Genomic DNA, 8981 nt, shown 5'->3' with positions numbered 1-8981 from the left:
TCAGTAGTTCAGTAGTTGATATTAGGGTAGCAATCCTGTGAAGGTACTAATAGGATATGAAGATCAGCTGGAACTCTGCCCAGAGATTTCCACCTACACCTTCACTTTTAATGAAAATTCTTAGTCTCCGCTGCTGAATTCACTACAGACATGCAGTTAACAAGATTAGTCCAACTTCAATGAACAACAGATAGTTGCTTTGAATGCAGAGAGGGATGACAAAGTTTAAGATGTGGCTTATTGGAGAAGACAAGTTATCGTGATATAAAGCAAAAAGCATATCTTTCTAATTCTGCCAGAAATAGTTAAAAGAGAACCAAAGCTCTTCAAGCATAAGCGCTGCATCTATTTCCTAAATAATTGTGGCAGGCATACACAAACAAGATGCAAGCCCTCTTTCTTCAGACTAACATAGTGTCCTTGAAGAAGAAAAAGAATACACACTCTGAAACTTGAAATAAAATCTGCAACAGCATCCCTTCACTTTCCTTGTTTCCCTTGTGCTGATACTGCTGTGATAACAGAAAACAGAAAGAGACAACTGTCTAAGTGGAATCATATTTATAGTGTCTCAGCTATGTTTTTCCATATGGTTGGATTTGGCTCCCAGAAAAGAGAGATCCATAAAACAGCTACATGCCAGTACTAATTATCTCTCTCACTGTGATTATTAATCAGCTGCCTGATTTACAGCTGGAAGTAAATCAGGTGGCAGGCAGAGCAGGATACCTGATCAGCATAAGCCAGCCATAAAGTGAAACCAATGCTGTCCAGTGGCCAAGGTGGACTGTGGATTTATATTCCTTCTCAGTTGCTCTGGACAGCAAGCGCTTTTGTGTTGGTGTATGATACAGAAACAACTTGAAGGTAAAAAAACAAGAGATAAAAAAAAAAGACACAAAAAATACATGCTGTTGAGTTCATTAAAATAGCGTCACTAAGTGCAATCAGGAAACTCGGGAAATGGTTTCTTRCTCTCACACGGCCTCTTTTATCACCGGCCCTCCCCGGCAGCGACATGCTGTGCTAAGCTTGGCGTGATCGACCCCAGCGCAGCCAACAGGCAGTGCAGACGGACGATTGCCAGAGACCTCTTGCTGCACGCTAACTTTACCTAAAGCTCGAAGCTCTACCTAGACGAGCTGCCTGCAAGCGCTGAAGGAGGCATCGCTCCAAGCGCTGAGGCAGTGCATCAAGAGGGAATTGGAGCCACGACTCCCTTCACTCATCGCAGGACGGAGGCTTTGCAGACCAGGCTTCAGCAGTAGCATGTCCCAGGCACCGGAACAAGGAGATCCAAAACCCCATAGCTGCCTTAACTTGGTCCCACAGTTTGCAAAAACAAGCTTTGTGCAAACCCCAGGCCAACAGAAACATWTCTGCATATTGCAACTTCAAACGAAAACAGTGGTTTTACAAAAACAACRTATTTTCCTTGCAGCATCTCTAATGCGCACAGTGTAGTGGGAAGCGCCTGAAAGCAAAGTTGACCTCWAAGATTTCCATTACCCAGGCTGACATAGGGGCAAACCATAAAGGCAAAACATAAACAAGGACAACTGCACCAATTTTCCACTTCATTTTTYAGTTACCTAAATGAACCGCTGTCGGGAGAGAGGAGGAAGGAAAAAATAAGGATGTGTTTATAACATAGTTGCTTTTTCTCGTACACCTGCCTTTCTGACCTGGGCGACTTCATGGGCTGCGCTTCCTTCTGCCTAGCCCACACTTGACTTCCCCAGGGGAAACCTCATCTAGTGAGCGATGGGGAACAAGCCTCTGCTCCAGAGCCAGCCCTGGCATAAATAAATGCAGCAGCAGCTCTCCCTGCCCACTTCCACAGTGCTTTCTGGACCTAATCTCCCACCTCACTCATATTTTGGTACTGTTTTCTTTTTGCACAGCAGCAAGGGACACGTTGTCTGAACATAATTACGAATATTGTATACAAAGCACTTATGACTGCCTAGCAGAAGAAAATACTGCATAATGGGCCGTCTTCGCTGACCGGGGGCTAAACCCCGATTAGGGTGGACAAGCACGTTTTGGTTCGGCCCTTGCTGGAAGCAGTCTTGCCTCCGTGTTACGTGGGCTAGGGCAGGACTYGATACGAGGACTCTGCCGCCTTGCAGAGAGACCTAGGCAATTCCTCTCCCAAGGGAGCTCTTCACCCCTGTTTGTATCAGCAGTGGTTGTAGCCCAAATATAACCCAAACACCAGCCATAGKGAATTTAGGCCAAATCTCAACTCTAACTCCGTCCGAAAATCCAGCAAAAGCACGTGAACCAACCGAGTTCTCCGGCAGGGAACACACCGRCTCTTCGGATCGTAATGCTGCCAACAACGCAACGGGAACTGCAGCTTACACCATAAAGGGAGTTAGGTACCTAACCTTAAAGCAAATCTCATGGCAGGGATCGAAGCCAAAAAGCAACAAATCCACGATCTCCCCTCCAGACTAACCACGCAGGTACTTCAGAGGCCAAACACATCAATGTCTTTAACAGCAAAGCTGAGTAATGTTCTGCTGCCTGTTACACCCAGTGATGTTGTATCATCGCTCCTCAGAAAGCTGGCTCTTGTGAATCCTGATCCCAAATGCCAAATTCCTCTTTTGCTGCATATGAAAATCAATCCTGGAACTGAGTGCTAACAGTTAGATGGGGTGAAGCAATGCTTTTTCCTTGACAGTTGTGAGTTCTCGCAAAGATTAACCACTGCGTGAACCCCGCATATGAAAGAAAACCCAAACTGATAAATAGGTACTTGGAAAATTTTTAAACATATTTGCCTTTTCTGCTTTTTATAAAGGATTGTGTCATGCCAAGAGCATTMCTTGGGCTACCGTGAGGCAGTTATGGCTAGGAAGGTCCTGTCTGCCATAAGCCTTCCTCAGTTCTCATAAAGAAGGGGATGAGCAGTCTAAAAACAAAGTTAAACTCCTGGACTACAGTTTCCAACCAACATCACGTAAAAGTCACACTGCAAAAACCGTGTCTAAACATGCAGCTCCAAATAGGTTGCTTTCTGCAAGTGCGTCTGAATTTCCTGATAGGGCAAGCACCATTTCCAGATGCTCACCACTGCTGTCCTATGCACTCGGTATCTTGCCATTTACACGCTTAGGAATCCTCTCTCTGATGGTCCCCTGTATCAGAGTCTTGCCACCTGGTTTGGAGAAAAAAGCTAATTTTTCATCCAGTTTAAGTGGGAAATGGTCCCAGTTACTACTCYTCTTTCACTGCTACGTATCAATGCCCCTATAAACAACAGCCTTTCAGAGACGGCCCCCCGACACCTGGGGCCCTCGCGCGGCATCGTGGCCGCCGGGGAAGGAAGCGCAGGTCGGTCGCCTGATCCCCACCGCCTCCTCCTCCGGCTTCAGGGTGAGCGGTTGCACCCCACGCTTCCACAAACACCGCTCGTCTGCCTCTCAGCGCTTCGATGAGCACGATACGCGGGCCGACGAGGCAAACGGCCGCCGGAGAGATCTGCTAGTATTATTCGCTCTCTACCGTCAACCAGAGATCTTCGCTAAAGTATAAACACACAGTAGATTTAGTGGTTCTATCCTTCTGCATTAGTACTCTATAAATATTTATGAAGGCCCTCATAACATTTATTTCTTTGCGTTAAAGATATTTAGATTATACACTTTCCCACAAGAAAGGAAAAATCTCTCAAATCTTCATTATTCCAGTTTAACTTCTGCAAATCGCTGATTTTTTTTCCTGCTTTTTGTTTTAATGAAGCCATCATAATTCAGCAAAGTCTAGCACTACCTAGCTACTAAAGCCTAAAGCTGTGTTATGTCTTGTCTGTAAAGACCTGACCCCAGGGAAGAGCTGTCATTTTCACACTGCTCTTGCACAATGATACTATCAAATAAAATATAAGTGTATTTAATATAAGGAATGTGTGCAAGCTCTACAATGTATTTTGGGGTGATGAACAATAGAATTACAGCTCAAAACTCAGTCCAAATGGTTCCCAAAATTTCATATGGAAAAGATGGCCAATACTAGACCCAAATAAAACAAGCATTCTGCTATGTGCCAGAGAAACCAAATATCCATTTTAAATGTGGATGTTTATACTGAAGAAAGGAAAGAATCTCCAGATTTCCTATTATTTTTCAGGACAAGTGAAAGAACTTGGAACACATTTTTATTCTTGAGCAAATTCGAAGACTCAAATTTCATGTGCATGATGCCAAAGTTCATGTAATGTGGTCATGTTTAAGACTTTTTTCTTTTCTTGAAAAAGCAAAAAGTTGCATTTCAGCCATCAGCATTAGCTTCTATTATGAAATATCTGAAAAGCCCCATTAGCCTCTACCATGGGAACAGAGAATTAGAAGAAATAGGTAAACAATATCAGTTGCCTGCAACTGTAGGCAAAATTCATGATTGGGATTATTGTGCAATGACCACAGTTGTTGGGACTGTACAAATTGTTGGTTCCGATCATGCTCTTTCCCTCCCCTGACACTTCTTCCAGGCCATTRCTCTGCCATTAATGATTTTGAAACTACAACCATACTGATTGCTCTTCAAGGGTCACGCTGAGTTTTGAATGTTTCTAGTTTTAGGCCGTTCCAAAAAATCTGTGCCTGTGTWTGTGTGTATAATATATTAAAAATATATAATACACACACACATTTATATATTTTATATATTTATAATACACACATGCATATATATGTACACACACATACATATTATATACGTATTATAATATGTGTTTGTGTATGTATTATAATGCAATATAACTACAGCTGTATTACATACAGGGAAATGAAGTTGTAAATTGCTYGAGATAGCCTAGATGAGCAAGGCAGAATATGGACTGGAAATGCCAGCTTCTCTTACGGAATAGCCCAGGTCCCATGCCTAACGTGGAAGGTATTTAACACAACTACTTCTTTAGAGAAGCTACTATTTACAATTTAATTTGTGGCTTCCCCTTCTGTTGCCCCTTCCCTGTCCCCTGAAGCAGGGGACGGCATCAGCAGTCTGTTTTCATTGCTTATTTAAGGCTTGGCCTTAAGTTGCCACTATAGCTTCCACCTTTTTCAAAGCTGCTTTTAAATGTAAGGCTCGTAAAACACAAGTAGACCTAGAGCAACAATAAGGAATAATAAGGAATTAATCAGAGTAAAAGACTACAGTCACCCTATTAATTATTATTTGCTTCTAGCTTAGTATAAACAAACATTATTCATCACAATGAAGTTACTGGCTACAAGTTCAGAACCACAGTGATCTTGTGTTATGCAAAACAATGGCAGTATTTATTTATACGAAACTTACTCAATTAAATAATTAAGCTCCCAAGAGTAATCTAATAATATTAATCATATCTCACGCAAAGTACTCACACCAAGTGAAACAAACAGGGAAAACAGAGGACTGGCACACTATCTCTTAACTCGCGGCAGGTGCTCAGAGAGCAGCACAGCCGGGAGATTCGAGTACATGGTAAGGACATCCAGAGCAAAGTCAGATGGAAAAATRAGACATGCAGAGCTAGTAAGCCTGAGCTGTTGAGAGCCTGTAACTCTTACTGATGGCCTCTAATATTTTTAGTACTCAACAGCTTACAACAAAACACTGTTTTAATCCATTAAGTCTGTTCAAATACTGCGTTAACGTCCTGAGTACTAAAAACTCCTCTTGACTTCAGCAGAGACGGAGCTTGATTAAAACTCTAGTGGATGCATTCATCGCCTTGCAGAGTTGCACCATTTCCCACATTCAAATCTTAAAAATTTCCACCTTCCCCGCTCTTAAGGAAAACTGGAACCTGGTTTCAAAAGGAAAAGAAAGTCCCACCTCCCCAAAGGGTTTCTTCATGGAAAACTTAAGGATTCATCATCAGCTGCTGATCAACATTGGTACCTTCTTTTACCTATAAAAGGCCCACACTACGGAGCAACTGCATGCAATATGTTTTAGTATGGTATTTGGAGAGTGACATAATGCTTGCCATTAGTAGGTATCAGCTTCATGCCTGAAATTCAAGTCCATCAAGACTAYTCAAAAAATAGCACTGGTATTCAGAGGGCAACTGTTGATTTTGCCTTATACTAATAAAATAATAATTCAGTCTTTTTAGAAAAGAAAGTGAGATCACATGTAACGAGACTGCAGGATCATTGTAATCTTAACTTAAAAAAAGCCTAAGCAAAACCAGGGCATTTTTACTAGAACTCACTAAAATGTTAATGCTGCTCAGATCAAGTTATCTGTGACAAAAACAAGAAATGCAAGGAAAAAGAAATTCTTAAGGCATTACAATGCTATACCTTATAATACTACACAATCTACAACACTGTGTTTTTCCAATTATGTAGATACATATATAATTAATATTAAGCACCAAATCTGTTGATTCATGTATTTTCATGCTTATTGTTCAGTGATTTGATCACTTGATTATATTCAACAGGTATAACTAGTATCCCAGAACCTAACATCTTAGCATTATCATCCTCTCCTATTATCCCCACTTAGACTATAAAAAGTTTATGATATGGTGAGCAAAATACGCTTGCAAAGGGACAAGAGGTTTTGGTTCTTTGATGACAATCCCAGTGCGGAACAGAAGGTATCAGTATAACCAGATTCTTGCAGCTACGGGCAGAAGAGCCTGCCAGACAGAAACTTTGCATTTACACATACCTAACACACATTTCTTTATTCCAYACAACTGATCAAAATGCCTGCTATGCCACAGACTCACCAAGCCAGCACTGCTGAGATTAAGTTTTAAGCCTCTGTTGACATAAAGCTGTGAAATATGAATATAAGACTAGAAATGTAAATTAAGAAAAAGGAGGACATTGCCTTCAATTTCAAGGTGTTTCCATCAGAACCTTGAATTTACTAACACAGACACTACTGGAATTTGAAATTACAAGAAAYGGTGAGGCTGTGGCCAGTAAGCAATGAACACTGTCTTTGTACCTTCTCATTGCTAGAGTGTGGTGTGAACAGCCACCCAGGAGTCTAGCGCTAGTGGCACTTGCCCCTTACCTCAGAGACCCAAAGATTGCATAAGATCTCTTTTAGGTCAGCAAGGGTGTCTAAATTACGTCACTAACACATCTTAGCACACACTGAGCTCTGAAAACGTATCTGCCTCCTGCTGGTGTCAGGAAAGAGGTCCTTGTACACCTTCTAAGAAGYTGATAAAACACAAAGATCCCTGCCTGGTGCCCAGCTGAGCGCTGTGTGAACACCTCTACTGCAAAGAGTAAGAAGCAGTATGCCACAAATGCTTCCTATTTTAAAAACTAGTTCTCCTATCTTATTCAACAAGGACCCTCCCAAGGACCAGAGTCACTGTCTTACATAAACACCGCAAACAACACAACCTCCTTGTAGGGTGGGGTAGGGAAAGTAACATTTCCTGGTGCACCACAGAGCTTAGATTCCAGGATTTCAGCCTAAATGAGTTATTGACGCTGGCATAAGAAGTACATAACTCACACTGTTGAATAAATACCTCATTTTGTGAGTTTCTGTGAATATAACATAGCCAGCAGTATATTTTATTCATCCGACTCTAGAGAAATACTCTTCTGGCTTCTGCTCCTCCTATCTCTGCAGTCTTTCCCTTTGTACACATGGTTGGAAGACGAGAGAGCAGAGAGATATTATGAGCCAGTTTTCAGGACAGAACTCCCAAAACCCACTGGACATGTAAAAGTCTTCATTGCTTGTGGTTTGATGGGTTCCACCCAGTTGAATATGAARTATTTTAAGTGAGATATTCAAATTCCATTAGAAAAACACATATTGTAAAAGCATTTGAAGACTCCAGAAAGTCCTTATTCAGCCACAGTACAAGTATGGTTGGAATGTTGTTTACCGTCTTCCACAAACTCACATGGTAAGAAATACATATGCTGTAAAAATTGTGGAAAATCCACATCTCCACAGAAGGCTTCAGGAGGTTTAAAGGCGAATTTTTTCAAATTGCCTCTTACCCAAATTCATTTAAGCTGAATTTGTAAAAAGGTCTTAGGCTCCTCATGCATATCTTAGATTTAAGTGGAGGAACAACCCCCAGAAGTGCTGCCTACCCACTGACGCTAGTTTTCGTACGTAACTGCTCACAGTTGTGCTCACACGCTCCAGCTGAGCAAAAATGTCCTGACCTTAAGGTTCACAGACCAGGCATGCATACTCCGAAGCACACCAAAATACCCAGTCCACTCGGCCTTCTTGCCACCTAAAGAGGTTAGGATTGTAGTACAGGCATACGTAACAGTGGTGGAAGCAGGGATCTGACCTTGGACTCCTTCAGTAACGAAAGGTGCCTTCAGAAGTGGGTACCATTAACAACAGCACAAAACAGATTTCCCTTACAAAGGTGAGCAGGGGAAGGAGAAAATATCTTYTGCACCATATCTTACTTTTAGCCCGAGTTGCTCTGACTGCTTCTTCTTCCTATGCTTTACTCTGCAGATACCATGGGTTTCTTTAGACTTTCCCAGTCATTTCTGCTCTCTCAGATAGCACRTTATTTTTATGTAGTATAAATAACAGTAATGTTTGTGCTCCAGTTTTTCTTTAATTATTCAAYTAACTAAAAAGTTTTGGGGTAAGCAACAGTCCTCTCATACTGTCCCAGGACAAAATGCATTAACTTGCCTACTCATCCTACCAAAATATAGGAAATAGAAAATAATAATAATAATAAAAAATACTCTTTAAGAGCCTGCTCTTTCACTCCCTTTTCATATCACTGCTGCCAAGGAAATCCAATATTCAAGCCCTAATAACTACTTTTGTTTTAGAAATTAAAATACAAGCATCAGGCGTGCAGCTGGGCACCTAAGACACCATGGGCAGACCTGGGCAGCAGGTTCAGAAGACTGAACCTTGAACATGAGTTGCGGTTATACTCTCAGGTAATCTGAGATTGAGGCCTTGCCGCTGTTGTCCTAGGAGATGGCACATCCTGYTTGACC

At 41.7% G+C, this 8981-nt stretch overlaps 1 protein-coding gene across 2 annotated transcripts in view; it reads right to left on the bottom strand.

Annotated features, from left to right (window-relative positions):
* LNX1 (ligand of numb-protein X 1) overlaps window positions 1-8981 on the bottom strand; it is a 67724-nt gene that overhangs the window by 38310 nt on the left and 20433 nt on the right. The gene's annotated exons all lie outside the window — the stretch shown is intronic.

Source organism: Rhea americana, unplaced genomic scaffold, assembly GCF_003343005.1.
Source record: "Rhea americana isolate MKP2758 unplaced genomic scaffold, rheAme1 scaffold_8, whole genome shotgun sequence".
Classification (NCBI taxonomy): domain Eukaryota; kingdom Metazoa; phylum Chordata; class Aves; order Rheiformes; family Rheidae; genus Rhea; species Rhea americana.
The sequence above is the reverse complement of the archived record's forward strand: the minus strand, read 5'-3'. Positions and strand labels throughout refer to the sequence as shown.